We start from the raw sequence: 17,500 nt of genomic DNA, 5'->3' as shown, positions 1-17,500 counted from the left end.
ACGACCTAAACATGATATACAGACAATACCAGCCAACAAGTAACGACCTGAACATTATATACAGACAATACCAGCCAACCAGTAATGACCTGAACATGATATACAGACAATACCAGCCAACCAGTAACGACCTGAACATTATATACAGACAATACCAGCCAACCAGTAACGACCAAAACATGATATACAGACAATACCAGCCAACAAGTAACGACCTGAACATTATATACAGACAAAACCAGCCAACCAGTAACGACCTGAACATTATATACAGACAATACCAGCCAACAAGTAACAACCTAAACATTATATACAGACAATACCAGCCAACCAGTGACGACCTAAACATTATATACAGACAATACCAGCCAACCAGTAACGACCTGAACATTATATACAGACAATACCAGCCAACCAGTAACGACCTGAACATTATATACAGACAATACCAGCCAACCAGTAACGACCTGAACATTATATACAGACAATACCAGCCAACAACGACCTGAACATTATATACAGACAATACCAGCCAACAACGACCTGAACATTATATACAGACAATGCCAGCCAACCAGTAACGACCTGAACATTATATACAGACAATACCAGCCAACCAGTAACGACCTGAACATGATATACAGACAATACCAGCCAACCAGTAACGACCTGAACATGATATACAGACAATACCAGCCAACAAGTAACGACCTGAACATTATATACAGACAATACCAGCCAACCAGTAACGACCTAAACATTATATACAGACAATACCAGCCAACAAGTAACGACCTGAACATTATATACAGACAATACCAGCCAACAAGTAACGACCTAAACATTATATACAGACAATACCAGCCAACAAGTAACGACCTAAACATTATATACAGACAATACCAGCCAACCAGTAACGACCTAAACATTATATACAGACAATACCAGCCAACCAGTAACGACCTGAACATTATATACAGACAATACCAGCCAACAAGTAACGACCAGAACATTATATACAGACAATACCAGCCAACCAGTAACAACCTAAACATTATATACAGACAATACCAGCCAACAACGACCTAAACATTATATACAGACAATACCAGCCAACAAGTAACGACCTAAACATTATATACAGACAATACCAGCCAACCAGTAACGACCTGAACATTATATACAGACAATACCAGCCAACAAGTAACGACCAGAACATTATATACAGACAATACCAGCCAACCAGTAACAACCTAAACATGATATACAAACACGCACACCAACATGGGGAAACAGAGGGTTAAATAATGACCATGTAATTGGGGAATAGAAAGCAGGTGTGTCGAAAACAAAGACAAAACAATTGGAAAATGAGAAGTGGATCGGCGATGGCTAGAAAGCCAGTGGCGTCGACCGTCGAACGCTGCCCAGTCCCTCAAGGAGAGGGACCGACTGCGGTGGAAATCGTGACAGCCTTATACCGCTGCACTCCTGTGATCTTTATTTTTTTTTACCAGAGAAGATATATTGAGACATATGTCTCTTTTTCAAATGTGCCCTTTACGGAAGAGTGGCCAGAAAAAGCCATTGCTTAAAGAAAAAAAATAAGCAAACGTTTGGTGTTCGCCAAAGGGCATGTGGGAAACTCTCCAAACATATGGAAGAAGGTACTCTGGTCAGATGAGACTTGATCAAAATCGAGCTTTTTGCCATCAAGGAAAACGCTGTCTGTCACAAACCCAACACCTCTCATCACCCCGAGAATGGTGGTGGCAGCATCATGCTGTGGGGATGTTTTTCTTCAACAGGGACTGGGAAACTGGTCAGAATTGAAGGAATGATGGATGGTGCTAAATACAGGGACATTCTTGAGGGAAAACTGTTTCAGTCTTCCAGAAATTTGATACTGGGACGGAGGTTCACCTTCCAGCAGGACAATGACCCTAGGCATACTGCTAAAGCAACACTTGAGTGGTTTAAGGGGAAACATTTAAATGTTTTGTAAATGGGGCGGCAGCGTAGCCTAGTGGTTAGAGCGTTGGACTAGTAACCAGAAGGTTGCGAGTTCAAACCCCCGAGCTGACAAGGTAGAAATCTGTCGTTCTGCCCACTGTTCCCCAGGCCATCATTGAAAATAAGAATGTGTTCTTAACTGACTTGCCTGGTTAAATAAAGGTAAAATAAAAAATAAAAAAATGCCTAGTCAAAGCACAGTCCTCAATCCAATTGAGAATGTGTGGTATATGTCACGTTCGGACCTTAGTTCCTTTGTTTTAGTATGTCTTTGTTTTAGTACGGTCAGGGAGTTGGGGTGGGCAGTCTGTTTGTTTTTCTATGTTGGTTTCTGTGTTCGGCCTGGTATGGTTCTCAATCAGAGGCAGGTGTCGTTAGTTATCTCTGATTGAGAATCATACTTTGGTAGGCTTTTTCCACCTGGGTTTTGGTGGGTGTTTATTTCCTGTTTAGTGTTTTGTCACTCACCTTACGGGACTGTTCGTTTATTGTTTATTGTTTTTGTTCAGTGTTCATTTTTCTTCATTAAATTAAATTATGGACACTTACCACGCTGCGTTTTGGTCCTCCGATCCTTCTCGCTACTCCTCCTCAGAAGAGGAGGACGAGATCCTTTACAGTATGACTTAAAGATCGTTGTACACCAGCAGGAACCCATCCAACTTGAAGGAGCTGGAGCCGTTTTGCCTTGAAGAATGGGCAAAAATCCCAGTGGCTAGATGTGCCAAGTTTATAGAGACATATCCCAAGAGACTTGCAGCTGTAATTGCTGCAAAAGGTGGCTCTACAAAGTATTGACTTTGTGGGGGTGAATAGTAATGCACGCTCAAGTTTTCTGTTCTTTTTTGGTCTTATTTCTTGTTTGTTCCACAATAAAAAAATATTTAGCATCTACAAAATGGTAGGCATATTGTGTAAATAAAACGAAACAACAACACCCAAAAAAAAAAAAAAACTATTTTAATTCCAGGTTGTAAGGCAACAAAATAGGAAAAATGCCAAGGGGGTGAATACTTTCACAAGGCACTGTACATTATATTTTCTGTACTTATGAAATTAGTGTTTATTTATTTTTTTAATACATTTGGCAAAATTATCTAAAAACATCATTATGTTTTTTTACATTTTCAACAACATCTGCACTGAAGTCTAACAGGAAGCTCCCACAATCTTCTTATCAAGTTCTTTCAACCAATCGTCAGTCATTTGTGCCAGGGCTGTACATGTTGAGCGTCCTTCTCTATAAGAGTGCTGAAAGTCTGTTAATTTGTTTACAGAAAAATTGCATTGTATTTGGTCAAACACATTTTTTTTTCAAACATTTTGCTAAGAGCTGGCAGCAAGCTGATAGGTCTGCTGTTAGAACCAGTTAAGGCCACTTTAACACTCTTGGGTAGTGGAATTACTTTGGCTTCCCTCCAGGCCTGAGGTCCAAGACTGTCCTCCAGGCCTGAGGTCCAAGACTGTCCTCCAGGCCTGAGGTCCAAGACTGTCCTCCAGGCCTGAGGTCCAAGACTGTCCTCCAGGCCTGAGGTCTAAGACTGTCCTCCAGGCCTGAGGTCCAAGACTGTCCTCCAGGCCTGAGGTCCAAGACTGTCCTCCAGGCCTGAGGTCCAAGACTGTCCTCCAGGCCTGAGGTCCAAGACTGTCCTCCAGGCCTGAGGTCCAAGACTGTCCTCCAGGCCTGAGGTCCAAGACTGTCCTCCAGGCTCAGAATAAAGATATGACAGATAGGAGTGGCTATAGAGTCAGCTACCATCCTCCAGTAGGAGTGGCTATAGCGTCAGCTACCATCCTCAGTAGGAGTGGCTATAGAGTCAGCTACCATCCTCTGTAGGAGTGGCTATAGAGTCAGCTACCATCCTCTGTAGGAGTGACTATAGAGTCAGCTACCATCCTCCAGTAGGAGTGTCTATAGAGTCAGCTACCATCCTCCAGTAGGAGTGGCTATAGAGTCAGCTACCATCCTCCAGTAGGAGTGGCTATAGCGTCAGCTACCATCCTCCAGTAGGAGTGGCTATAGCGTCAGCTACCATCCTCCAGTAGGAGTGGCTATAGAGTCAGCTACCATCCTCTGTAGGAGTGGCTATAGAGTCAGCTACCATCCTCCAGTAGGAGTGGCTATAGAGTCAGCTACCATCCTCCAGTAGGAGTGGCTATAGCGTCAGCTACCATCCTCAGTAGGAGTGGCTATAGCGTCAGCTACCATCCTCCAGTAGGAGTGGCTATAGAGTCAGCTACCATCCTCCAGTAGGAGTGGCTATAGCGTCAGCTACCATCCTCAGTAGGAGTGACTATAGAGTCAGCTACCATCCTCCAGTAGGAGTGGCTATAGAGTCAGCTACCATCCTTCAGTAGGAGTGGCTATAGAGTCAGCTACCTTCCTCAGTAGGAGTGGCTATAGAGTCAGCTACCATCCTCAGTAGGAGTGGCTATAGAGTCAGCTACCATCCTCAGTAGGAGTGGCTATAGAGTCAGCTACCATCCTCTGTAGGAGTGGCTATAGAGTCAGCTACCATCCTTCAGTAGGAGTGGCTATAGAGTCAGCTACCATCCTCTGTAGGAGTGACTATAGAGTCAGCTACCATCCTCTGTAGGAGTGGCTATAGAGTCAGCTACCATCCTCTGTAGGAGTGGCTATAGAGTCAGCTACCATCCTCTGTAGGAGTGGCTATAGAGTCAGCTACCATCCTTCAGTAGGAGTGGCTATAGAGTCAGCTACCATCCTCTGTAGGAGTGACTATAGAGTCAGCTACCATCCTTCAGTAGGAGTGGCTATAGAGTCAGCTACCATCCTCTGTAGGAGTGACTATAGAGTCAGCTACCATCCTCCAGTAGGAGTGGCTATAGAGTCAGCTACCATCCTCTGTAGGAGTGACTATAGAGTCAGCTACCATCCTCAGTAGGAGTGGCTATAGAGTCAGCTACCATCCTCTGTAGGAGTGACTATAGAGTCAGCTACCATCCTCTGTAGGAGTGACTATAGAGTCAGCTACCATCCTCTGTAGGAGTGGCTATAGAGTCAGCTACCATCCTCAGTAGGAGTGACTATAGAGTCAGCTACCATCCTCTGTAGGAGTGACTATAGAGTCAGCTACCATCCTCTGTAGGAGTGGCTATAGAGTCAGCTACCATCCTCAGTAGGAGTGACTATAGAGTCAGCTACCATCCTCTGTAGGAGTGGCTATAGAGTCAGCTACCATCCTCAGTAGGAGTGGCTATAGAGTCAGCTACCATCCTCCAGTAGGAGTGGCTATAGAGTCAGCTACCATCCTCTGTAGGAGTGACTATAGAGTCAGCTACCATCCTCCAGTAGGAGTGGCTATAGAGTCAGCTACCATCCTCCAGTAGGAGTGGCTATAGAGTCAGCTACCATCCTCCAGTAGGAGTGGCTATAGAGTCAGCTACCATCCTCAGTAGGAGTGGCTATAGAGTCAGCTACCATCCTCCAGTAGGAGTGGCTATAGAGTCAGCTACCATCCTCCAGTAGGAGTGGCTATAGAGTCAGCTACCATCCTCCAGTAGGAGTGACTATAGAGTCAGCTACCATCCTCTGTAGGAGTGGCTATAGAGTCAGCTACCATCCTCCAGTAGGAGTGGCTATAGAGTCAGCTACCATCCTCAGTAGGAGTGGCTATAGAGTCAGCTACCATCCTCAAGTAGGAGTGGCTATAGAGTCAGCTACCATCCTCAGTAGGAGTGGCTATAGAGTCAGCTACCATCCTCAGTAGGAGTGGCTATAGAGTCAGCTACCATCCTCAGTAGGAGTGGCTATAGAGTCAGCTACCATCCTCAGTAGGAGTGGCTATAGAGTCAGCTACCATCCTCCAGTAGGAGTGGCTATAGAGTCAGCTACCATCCTCAGTAGGAGTGGCTATAGAGTCAGCTACCATCCTCAGTAGGAGTGACTATAGAGTCAGCTACCATCCTCAGTAGGAGTGGCTATAGAGTCAGCTACCATCCTCAGTAGGAGTGGCTATAGAGTCAGCTACCATCCTCAGTAGGAGTGGCTATAGAGTCAGCTACCATCCTCAGTAGGAGTGACTATAGAGTCAGCTACCATCCTCAGTAGGAGTGACTATAGAGTCAGCTACCATCCTCTGTAGGAGTGGCTATAGAGTCAGCTACCATCCTCTGTAGGAGTGGCTATAGAGTCAGCTACCATCCTCAGTAGGAGTGGCTATAGAGTCAGCTACCATCCTCCAGTAGGAGTGACTATAGAGTCAGCTACCATCCTCTGTAGGAGTGGCTATAGAGTCAGCTACCATCCTCTGTAGGAGTGGCTATAGAGTCAGCTACCATCCTCAGTAGGAGTGGCTATAGAGTCAGCTACCATCCTCCAGTAGGAGTGGCTATAGAGTCAGCTACCATCCTCAGTAGGAGTGACTATAGAGTCAGCTACCATCCTCAGTAGGAGTGACTATAGAGTCAGCTACCATCCTCTGTAGGAGTGGCTATAGAGTCAGCTACCATCCTCTGTAGGAGTGGCTATAGAGTCAGCTACCATCCTCAGTAGGAGTGGCTATAGAGTCAGCTACCATCCTCCAGTAGGAGTGACTATAGAGTCAGCTACCATCCTCTGTAGGAGTGGCTATAGAGTCAGCTACCATCCTCTGTAGGAGTGGCTATAGAGTCAGCTACCATCCTCAGTAGGAGTGGCTATAGAGTCAGCTACCATCCTCCAGTAGGAGTGGCTATAGAGTCAGCTACCATCCTCTGTAGGAGTGGCTATTTTTATTTTATTTTTTACCTTTATTTAACCAGGCAAGTCAGTTAAAAACATATTCTTATTTTCAATGACGGCCTGGGAACAGTGGGTTAACTGCCTGTTCAGGGGCAGAACGACAGATTTGTAGGAGTGGCTATAGAGTCAGCTACCATCCTCAGTAGGAGTGACTATAGAGTCAGCTACCATCCTCCAGTAGGAGTGGCTATAGAGTCAGCTACCATCCTCCAGTAGGAGTGGCTATAGAGTCAGCTACCATCCTCAGTAGGAGTGACTATAGAGTCAGCTACCATCCTCTGTAGGAGTGGCTATAGAGTCAGCTACCATCCTCCAGTAGGAGTGGCTATAGAGTCAGCTACCATCCTCCAGTAGGAGTGACTATAGAGTCAGCTACCATCCTCCAGTAGGAGTGGCTATAGAGTCAGCTACCATCCTCTGTAGGAGTGACTATAGAGTCAGCTACCATCCTCCAGTAGGAGTGGCTATAGAGTCAGCTACCATCCTCTGTAGGAGTGACTATAGAGTCAGCTACCATCCTCCAGTAGGAGTGGCTATAGAGTCAGCTACCATCCTCCAGTAGGAGTGACTATAGAGTCAGCTACCATCCTCCAGTAGGAGTGGCTATAGAGTCAGCTACCATCCTCCAGTAGGAGTGACTATAGAGTCAGCTACCATCCTCCAGTAGGAGTGGCTATAGAGTCAGCTACCATCCTCTGTAGGAGTGACTATAGAGTCAGCTACCATCCTCCAGTAGGAGTGACTATAGAGTCAGCTACCATCCTCTGTAGGAGTGACTATAGAGTCAGCTACCATCCTCCAGTAGGAGTGACTATAGAGTCAGCTACCATCCTCCAGTAGGAGTGGCTATAGAGTCAGCTACCATCCTCTGTAGGAGTGACTATAGAGTCAGCTACCATCCTCCAGTAGGAGTGGCTATAGAGTCAGCTACCATCCTCCAGTAGGAGTGACTATAGAGTCAGCTACCATCCTCCAGTAGGAGTGGCTATAGAGTCAGCTACCATCCTCCAGTAGGAGTGACTATAGAGTCAGCTACCATCCTCCAGTAGGAGTGGCTATAGAGTCAGCTACCATCCTCTGTAGGAGTGACTATAGAGTCAGCTACCATCCTCCAGTAGGAGTGACTATAGAGTCAGCTACCATCCTCTGTAGCTATCAATGCCAAGAGGTTTGTCATTACTGATCTGATGCTTTTTTTTGTCATTATATGCATGATTACAAATGGCTCACTGTTCGTTGTTGGAATTTCTAAGTTTGCTCACTTTGCCAATGAAGTAATCTATCATGACGCAAGACGAGACCCAGATGCAAACACAGGAGAGGCAGATGGTTGGAGTCTTAGAATATGTATTAATCCAATAGGGATTAATCACCCTGAGAAGAGAGTGGTCGTGGACAGGCAAAAGGATCAAAACAAGTTCAGAGTCCAAAAGGTACCGAAGGACAGGCAGGATGATCAGACAGGATGATCAGGCAGGAAGATCAGACAGGAAGATCAGGCAGAATCAAGGTCAGGGCAGGCAGGATGATCAGGCAGGATGATCAGACAGGATGATCAGGCAGGAAGATCAGGCAGGAAGATCAGACAGGAAGATCAGGCAGAATCAAGGTCAGGGCAGGCAGGATGATCAGGCAGGAAGATCAGGCAGGATGATCAGGCAGGATGATCAGGCAGGATGATCAGACAGGATGATCAGGCAGGAAGATCAGGCAGGATGATCAGACAGGATGATCAGGCAGGAAGATCAGGCAGGATGATCAGGCAGGAAGATCAGGCAGGATGATCAGGCAGGAAGATCAGGCAGGAAGATCAGACAGGAAGATCAGGCAGGATGATCAGGCAGGATGATCAGACAGGATGATCAGGCAGGATGATCAGACAGGATGATCAGGCAGGATGATCAGGCAGGATGATCAGACAGGATGATCAGGCAGGATGATCAGGCAGGATGATCAGGCAGGATGATCAGACAGGAAGATCAGACAGGATGATCAGGCAGGATGATCAGACAGGATGATCAGGCACTATGATCAGACAGGATGATCAGGCAGGATGATCAGGCACTGTGATCAGACAGGCGGGAAAATAGTCCAGAGACAGGCAGGGGTCAAAACCAGGTAAACTATCAAAATGAAAATAGCAAAAGGACTGAAAGAATACACTGGTTGATTTGAACATACAAGACAAACTGTCACAGAAATACACTGGTACAGAGAGACAGGAAACACAGGGATAAATACACTGGTACAGAGAGACAGGAAACACAGGGATAAATACACTAGTACAGAGACAGGAAACACAGGGATAAATACACTGGTACAGAGAGACAGGAAGCACAGGGATAAATACACTCGTACAGAGAGACAGGAAACACAGGGATAAATACACTGGTACAGAGAGACAGGAAACACAGGGATACATACACTGGTACAGAGAGACAGGAAACACAGGGATAAATACACTGGGACAGAGAGACAGGAAACACAGGGATAAATACACTGGTACAGAGAGACAGGAAACACAGGGATAAATACACTGGTACAGAGAGACAGGAAACACAGGGATAAATACACTGGTACAGAGAGACAGGAAACACAGGGATAAATACTCTGGTACAGAGAGACAGGAAACACAGGGATAAATACACTGGTACAGAGAGACAGGAAGCACAGGGATAAATACACTGGGACAGAGAGACAGGAAACACAGGGATAAATACACTGGGACAAGAGACAGGAAACACAGGGATACATACACTGGTACAGAGAGACAGGAAACACAGGGATAAATACACTGGTACAGAGAGACAGGAAACACAGGGATAAATATACTGGTACAGAGAGACAGGAATCACAGGGATAAATACACTGGGACAGAGAGACAGGAAACACAGGGATAAATACACTGGGGAAAATCTGCGACACCTGGAGGGGGTGGAAACAATAACGAAGACAGGTGAAACAGATCAGGGTGTGACATAATCATGATCCACAATAGTATTGAAGATTTCTTTAAAGAGACTAAATGCTAAATCAAGTTCGGTTAAAGCTGAAATATACATTCGTCACCTTACTGTTGCAGTAAATATTCAGAATATCTTTCTGAGATAATCTTTGTCTGTACATTTCCGGGGCGGCAGGGTAGCCTAGTGGTTAGAGTGTTGGACTAGTAACCAGCAGGTAGCCTAGTGGTTAGAGCGTTGGACTAGTAACCAGCAGGTAGCCTAGTGGTTAGAGTGTTGGACTAGTAACCAGCAGGTAGCCTAGTGGTTAGAGTGTTGGACTAGTAACCAGCAGGTAGCCTAGTGGTTAGAGCGTTGGACTAGTAACCAGCAGGTAGCCTAGTGGTTAGAGTGTTGGACTAGTAACCAGCAGGTAGCCTAGTGGTTAGAGCGTTGGACTAGTAACCAGCAGGTAGCCTAGTGGTTAGAGCGTTGGACTAGTAACCAGCAGGTAGCCTAGTGGTTAGAGTGTTGGACTAGTAACCAGCAGGTAGCCTAGTGGTTAGAGTGTTGGACTAGTAACCAGCAGGTAGCCTAGTGGTTAGAGCGTTGGACTAGTAACCAGCAGGTAGCCTAGTGGTTAGAGTGTTGGACTAGTAACCAGCAGGTAGCCTAGTGGTTAGAGTGTTGGACTAGTAACCAGCAGGTAGCCTAGTGGTTAGAGCGTTGGGTCAGTAACCAGCAGGTTGCCTAGTGGTTAGAGCATTGGACTAGTAACCAGCAGGTAGCCTAGTGGTTAGAGCATTGGACTAGTAACCAGCAGGTAGCCTAGTGGTTAGAGCGTTGGACTAGTAACCAGCAGGTAGCCTAGTGGTTAGAGCGTTGGACTAGTAACCAGCAGGTAGCCTAGTGGTTAGAGCGTTGGACTAGTAACCAGCAGGTAGGCTAGTGGTTAGAGCGTTGGACTAGTAACCAGCAGGTAGCCTAGTGGTTAGAGCGTTGGACTAGTAACCAGCAGGTAGCCTAGTGGTTAGAGCGTTGGACTAGTAACCAGCAGGTAGCCTAGTGGTTAGAGCGTTGGACTAGTAACCAGCAGGTAGCCTAGTGGTTAGAGCATTGGACTAGTAACCAGCAGGTAGCCTAGTGGTTAGAGCGTTGGACTAGTAACCAGCAGGTAGCCTAGTGGTTAGAGCGTTGGGTCAGTAACCAGCAGGTTGCCTAGTGGTTAGAGCGTTGGACTAGTAACCAGCAGGTAGCCTAGTGGTTAGAGCGTTGGACTAGTAACCAGCAGGTAGCCTAGTGGTTAGAGCATTGGACTAGTAACCAGCAGGTAGCCTAGTGGTTAGAGCGTTGGGTCAGTAACCAGCAGGTTGCCTAGTGGTTAGAGCGTTGGACTAGTAACCAGCAGGTAGCCTAGTGGTTAGAGCGTTGGACTAGTAACCAGCAGGTAGCCTAGTGGTTAGAGCATTGGACTAGTAACCAGCAGGTAGCCTAGTGGTTAGAGCGTTGGACTAGTAACCAGCAGGTAGCCTAGTGGTTAGAGCGTTGGGTCAGTAACCAGCAGGTTGCCTAGTGGTTAGAGCGTTGGACTAGTAACCAGCAGGTAGCCTAGTGGTTAGAGCGTTGGACTAGTAACCAGCAGGTAGCCTAGTGGTTAGAGCATTGGACTAGTAACCAGCAGGTAGCCTAGTGGTTAGAGCATTGGACTAGTAACCAGCAGGTAGCCTAGTGGTTAGAGCGTTGGGTCAGTAACCAGCAGGTTGCCTAGTGGTTAGAGCGTTGGACTAGTAACCAGCAGGTAGCCTAGTGGTTAGAGCGTTGGACTAGTAACCAGCAGGTAGCCTAGTGGTTAGAGCGTTGGACTAGTAACCAGCAGGTAGCCTAGTGGTTAGAGCGTTGGACTAGTAACCAGCAGGTAGCCTAGTGGTTAGAGCGTTGGACTAGTAACCAGCAGGTAGCCTAGTGGTTAGAGCGTTGGACTAGTAACCAGCAGGTAGCCTAGTGGTTAGAGCATTGGACTAGTAACCAGCAGGTAGCCTAGTGGTTAGAGTGTTGGACTAGTAACCAGCAGGTAGCCTAGTGGTTAGAGTGTTGGACTAGTAACCAGCAGGTAGCCTAGTGGTTAGAGCGTTGGACTAGTAACCAGCAGGTAGCCTAGTGGTTAGAGTGTTGGACTAGTAACCAGCAGGTAGCCTAGTGGTTAGAGCGTTGGACTAGTAACCAGCAGGTAGCCTAGTGGTTAGAGCGTTGGACTAGTAACCAGCAGGTAGCCTAGTGGTTAGAGTGTTGGACTAGTAACCAGCAGGTAGCCTAGTGGTTAGAGTGTTGGACTAGTAACCAGCAGGTAGCCTAGTGGTTAGAGCGTTGGACTAGTAACCAGCAGGTAGCCTAGTGGTTAGAGTGTTGGACTAGTAACCAGCAGGTAGCCTAGTGGTTAGAGTGTTGGACTAGTAACCAGCAGGTAGCCTAGTGGTTACAGCGTTGGGTCAGTAACCAGCAGGTTGCCTAGTGGTTAGAGCATTGGACTAGTAACCAGCAGGTAGCCTAGTGGTTAGAGCATTGGACTAGTAACCAGCAGGTAGCCTAGTGGTTAGAGCGTTGGACTAGTAACCAGCAGGTAGCCTAGTGGTTAGAGCGTTGGACTAGTAACCAGCAGGTAGCCTAGTGGTTAGAGCGTTGGACTAGTAACCAGCAGGTAGGCTATTGGTTAGAGCGTTGGACTAGTAACCAGCAGGTAGCCTAGTGGTTAGAGCGTTGGACTAGTAACCAGCAGGTAGCCTAGTGGTTAGAGCGTTGGACTAGTAACCAGCAGGTAGCCTAGTGGTTAGAGCGTTGGACTAGTAACCAGCAGGTAGCCTAGTGGTTAGAGCATTGGACTAGTAACCAGCAGGTAGCCTAGTGGTTAGAGCGTTGGACTAGTAACCAGCAGGTAGCCTAGTGGTTAGAGCGTTGGGTCAGTAACCAGCAGGTTGCCTAGTGGTTAGAGCGTTGGACTAGTAACCAGCAGGTAGCCTAGTGGTTAGAGCGTTGGACTAGTAACCAGCAGGTAGCCTAGTGGTTAGAGCATTGGACTAGTAACCAGCAGGTAGCCTAGTGGTTACAGCGTTGGGTCAGTAACCAGCAGGTTGCCTAGTGGTTAGAGCGTTGGACTAGTAACCAGCAGGTAGCCTAGTGGTTAGAGCGTTGGACTAGTAACCAGCAGGTAGCCTAGTGGTTAGAGCATTGGACTAGTAACCAGCAGGTAGCCTAGTGGTTAGAGCGTTGGACTAGTAACCAGCAGGTAGCCTAGTGGTTAGAGCGTTGGGTCAGTAACCAGCAGGTTGCCTAGTGGTTAGAGCGTTGGACTAGTAACCAGCAGGTAGCCTAGTGGTTAGAGCGTTGGACTAGTAACCAGCAGGTAGCCTAGTGGTTAGAGCATTGGACTAGTAACCAGCAGGTAGCCTAGTGGTTAGAGCATTGGACTAGTAACCAGCAGGTAGCCTAGTGGTTAGAGCGTTGGGTCAGTAACCAGCAGGTTGCCTAGTGGTTAGAGCGTTGGACTAGTAACCAGCAGGTAGCCTAGTGGTTAGAGCGTTGGACTAGTAACCAGCAGGTAGCCTAGTGGTTAGAGCGTTGGACTAGTAACCAGCAGGTAGCCTAGTGGTTAGAGCGTTGGACTAGTAACCAGCAGGTAGCCTAGTGGTTAGAGCGTTGGACTAGTAACCAGCAGGTAGCCTAGTGGTTAGAGCGTTGGACTAGTAACCAGCAGGTAGCCTAGTGGTTAGAGCATTGGACTAGTAACCAGCAGGTAGCCTAGTGGTTAGAGCGTTGGACTAGTAACCAGCAGGTAGCCTAGTGGTTAGAGCGTTGGGTCAGTAACCAGCAGGTTGCCTAGTGGTTAGAGCATTGGACTAGTAACCAGCAGGTAGCCTAGTGGTTAGAGCGTTGGACTAGTAACCAGCAGATAGCCTAGTGGTTATAGCGTTGGACTAGTAACCAGCAGGTAGCCTAGTGGTTAGAGCGTTGGACTAGTAACCAGCAGGTAGCCTAGTGGTTAGAGCGTTGGACTAGTAACCAGCAGGTAGCCTAGTGGTTAGAGCATTGGACTAGTAACCAGCAGGTAGCCTAGTGGTTAGAGCGTTGGACTAGTAACCAGCAGGTAGCCTCGTGGTTAGAGCGTTGGGTCAGTAACCAGCAGGTTGCCTAGTGGTTAGAGCATTGGACTAGTAACCAGCAGGTAGCCTAGTGGTTAGAGCGTTGGACTAGTAACCAGCAGATAGCCTAGTGGTTAGAGCGTTGGACTAGTAACCAGCAGGTAGCCTAGTGGTTAGAGCGTTGGACTAGTAACCAGCAGGTAGCCTAGTGGTTAGAGCGTTGGACTAGTAACCAGCAGGTAGCCTAGTGGTTAGAGCATTGGACTAGTAACCAGCAGGTAGCCTAGTGGTTAGAGCGTTGGACTAGTAACCAGCAGGTAGCCTAGTGGTTAGAGCGTTGGGTCAGTAACCAGCAGGTTGCCTAGTGGTTAGAGCATTGGACTAGTAACCAGCAGGTAGCCTAGTGGTTAGAGCGTTGGACTAGTAACCAGCAGGTAGCCTAGTGGTTAGAGCGTTGGACTAGTAACCAGCAGGTAGCCTAGTGGTTAGAGCATTGGACTAGTAACCAGCAGGTAGCCTAGTGGTTAGAGCGTTGGACTAGTAACCAGCAGGTAGCCTAGTGGTTAGAGCGTTGGACTAGTAACCAGCAGGTAGCCTAGTGGTTAGAGCGTTGGACTAGTAACCAGCAGGTAGCCTAGTGGTTAGAGCATTGGACTAGTAACCAGCAGGTAGCCTAGTGGTTAGAGCGTTGGGTCAGTAACCAGCAGGTAGCCTAGTGGTTAGAGCGTTGGACTAGTAACCAGCAGGTAGCCTAGTGGTTAGAGCATTGGACTAGTAACCAGCAGGTAGCCTAGTGGTTAGAGCGTTGGACTAGTAACCAGCAGGTAGCCTAGTGGTTAGAGCGTTGGACTAGTAACCAGCAGGTAGCCTAGTGGTTAGAGCGTTGGACTAGTAACCAGCAGGTAGCCTAGTGGTTAGAGCATTGGACTAGTAACCAGCAGGTAGCCTAGTGGTTAGAGCGTTGGGTCAGTAACCAGCAGGTTGCCTAGTGGTTAGAGCATTGGACTAGTAACCAGCAGGTAGCCTAGTGGTTAGAGCATTGGACTAGTAACCAGCAGGTAGCCTCGTGGTTAGAGCGTTGGGTCAGTAACCAGCAGGTTGCCTAGTGGTTAGAGCATTGGACTAGTAACCAGCAGGTAGCCTAGTGGTTAGAGCGTTGGACTAGTAACCAGCAGATAGCCTAGTGGTTAGAGCGTTGGACTAGTAACCAGCAGGTAGCCTAGTGGTTAGAGCGTTGGACTAGTAACTTGCCTAATTAAATAAAGGTAAAATAAAAAAATTAAAATAAACATCTGTTATTAGAAGCACTATAGTCTTATAACTAACTATACAGTATTCCACACATTCATTTTTTTGAAAATGTTAAATTTATACCCCAATTTTAGTGTATTTCAAGACAATGTAAATAGTGGGTCAATTTGAGAATTCGTTGAGAGATGTCAGCATTTTTTTTTTTGTGTATTTTATTTATCCTTAATTTAACTAGGCAAGTCAGTTAAGAACAAATTCTTATTTACAATGATTGCCAATTGTGCGCCGCCCTATGTGACTCCCATTCACGGCCGGTTGTGATACAGCCTGGATTCGAACCAGGGTGTCTGTAGTCATGCCTCTAGCACTGAGATGCAGTACCTTAGGCCGCTGCTCCACCCGGGAGTGTATTGAGAATAGAAAAGAATTGATTGGTTACATAGACAGAGACCGTGTTTAAACCACAAAGCAACTAATGCTCTTAAAGTAAGACGCTCTGAGCCTTCTTATCCCTTTTAAGAGTTCTAGGAGCATTTGGCCATTTATTTAATTCAATCGTATCCTCTAAGTGTTAGAGCAAATATGCAGAAGGTCTTCTCTTCTTTGCTTTGCCTATAAAAAAAAAAATTGTAATCTAGTGTACCTCGTCTAATGTGTGTAATGTACCCTTTGGCAAAGCCAGGGAAATGTTTACACTAGTTTGAAAAGATAATATATAGACACTGTTGGGGTTTGTCTACAAGCCTAAATCATCAAGGATATCTTTAGCCTGGAATCCAGTCTGTTTGTGCTAACCTTCCACTCCTGGTACTATGTGTAATTTGACAAGAGTGGCAAGGAGTGGAATGATAGCTAAACAAACTGTTACCCAGGCTAAAGATATCCTACTGGAAACCAAACATGATTTAGGCTTGTAGACAAACCTCCACATTGTCTATATATGACCCTTTTCCAACTAGTTTAAACATTTCCCTGGTTGAAGTCAAATAGTCAACGTACACGTTGTCCATTTACACGTTCATTCTCCTCCTGTCAGTAGGTAGCTTGTCATAGCACTCTACTGTGGTCTACTGTACCCTACTGTAGTCTACTGCACCCTACTGTACCCTACTGTACCCTATTGTAGTCTACTGCACCCTACTGTACCCTACTGCACCCTACTGTAGTCTACTGTACCCTAATGTCATCTATTGTACCTTACTGTACCCTACTCCACCCTACCATGCCCTACTCCACCATACTGCAGTCTACTGTACCCTACTGTAGTCTACTATACCCTACTGTAGTCCACTGTACCCTACTGTAGTCTAATGTATCCTACTGTAGTCCACTGTACCCTACTGTAGTCTACTGTACCCTACTCTTGTCCACTGTACCCTACTGTAGTCTACTGTACCCTACTGTACCCTACTGCAGTCTACTGTACCCTTCTGTAGTCTACTGTACCCTACTGTAGTCCACTGTACCCTACTGTTGTCCACTGTACCCTACTGTAGTCTACTGTACCCTACTGTAGTCCACTGTACCCTACTGTAGTCTACTGTACCCTACTGTAGTCTAATGTACCCTACTGTAGTCCACTGTACCCTACTGTAGTCTACTGTACCCTACTGTTGTCCACTGTACCCTACTGTAGTCTACTGTACCCTACTGTAGTCTACTGTACCCTACTGTACCCTACTGTACCCTACTGTAGTCTACTGCACCCTACTGTAGTCCACTGTACCCTACTGTAGTCTACTGTACCCTACTGTAGTCTACTGTACCCTACTGTACCCTACTGTCGTCTACTGTACCCTACTGTAGTCTACTGTACCCTACTGTTGTCCACTGTACCCTACTGTAGTCCACTGTACCCTACTGTACCCTACTGTAGTCTACTATACCCTACTGTAGTCCACTGTACCCTACTGTAGTCCACTGTACCCTACTGTAGTCTACTGTAGTCCACTGTACCGTACTGTAGTCCACTGTACCCTACTGTAGTCCACTGTACCCTACTGTAGTCTACTGTACCCTACTGTAGTCTACTGTACCCTACTGTAGTCTACTCTACCCTACTGTTGTCCACTGTACCCTACTGTAGTCCACTATACCCTACTGTAGTCCACTGTACCCTACTGTAGTCTACTGTACCCTACTGTAGTCTACTGTACCCTACTGTAGTCGACTGTACCCTACTGTAGTCCACTGTACCCTACTGTAGTCTACTGTACCCTACTGTTGTCCACTGTACCCTACTGTAGTCTACTGTACCCTACTGTAGTCTACTGTACCCTACTGTACCCTACTGTACCCTACTGTAGTCTACTGTACCCTACTGTAGTCTACTGTAGTCTACTGTACCCTACTGTAGTCCACTGTACCCTACTGTAGTCTACTGTAGTCTACTGTACCCTACTGTACCCTACTGTACC

General features: G+C 46.7%; 2 long non-coding RNA genes across 4 annotated transcripts in view; one reads left to right on the top strand and one right to left on the bottom strand.

Annotated features, from left to right (window-relative positions):
- The window catches only part of LOC127915522 (uncharacterized), a 4,981-nt gene extending 2,189 nt beyond the window's left edge, over nucleotides 1-2,792 (bottom strand). Inside the window, exons 1-4 of one of the 3 annotated variants that reach the window (XR_008091313.1) lie at nucleotides 1,254-2,792; nucleotides 922-963; nucleotides 712-795; nucleotides 384-467 (exon numbers count right to left, since the gene is read on the bottom strand). This is a non-coding gene — a long non-coding RNA (uncharacterized LOC127915522). Of the gene's footprint in view, nucleotides 1-383; nucleotides 468-711; nucleotides 796-921; nucleotides 964-1,085; nucleotides 1,170-1,253 lie in introns of all 3 variants that reach the window. The other 2 variants (XR_008091312.1, XR_008091314.1) reach the window with 2 other exon arrangements.
- Nucleotides 2,793-10,482: 7,690 nt separating this feature from the next.
- LOC127915499 (uncharacterized) lies at nucleotides 10,483-14,244 on the top strand. Its single transcript, XR_008091298.1, has 3 exons — nucleotides 10,483-10,795; nucleotides 13,292-13,447; nucleotides 14,033-14,244. It is a non-coding gene; the product is annotated as an uncharacterized LOC127915499 (long non-coding RNA).
- Nucleotides 14,245-17,500: the final 3,256 nt, after the last annotated feature.

The sequence above is a fragment of the Oncorhynchus keta genome, chromosome 3 (genome assembly GCF_023373465.1).
Source record: "Oncorhynchus keta strain PuntledgeMale-10-30-2019 chromosome 3, Oket_V2, whole genome shotgun sequence".
Classification (NCBI taxonomy): domain Eukaryota; kingdom Metazoa; phylum Chordata; class Actinopteri; order Salmoniformes; family Salmonidae; genus Oncorhynchus; species Oncorhynchus keta.
The sequence above is the reverse complement of the archived record's forward strand: the minus strand, read 5'-3'. Positions and strand labels throughout refer to the sequence as shown.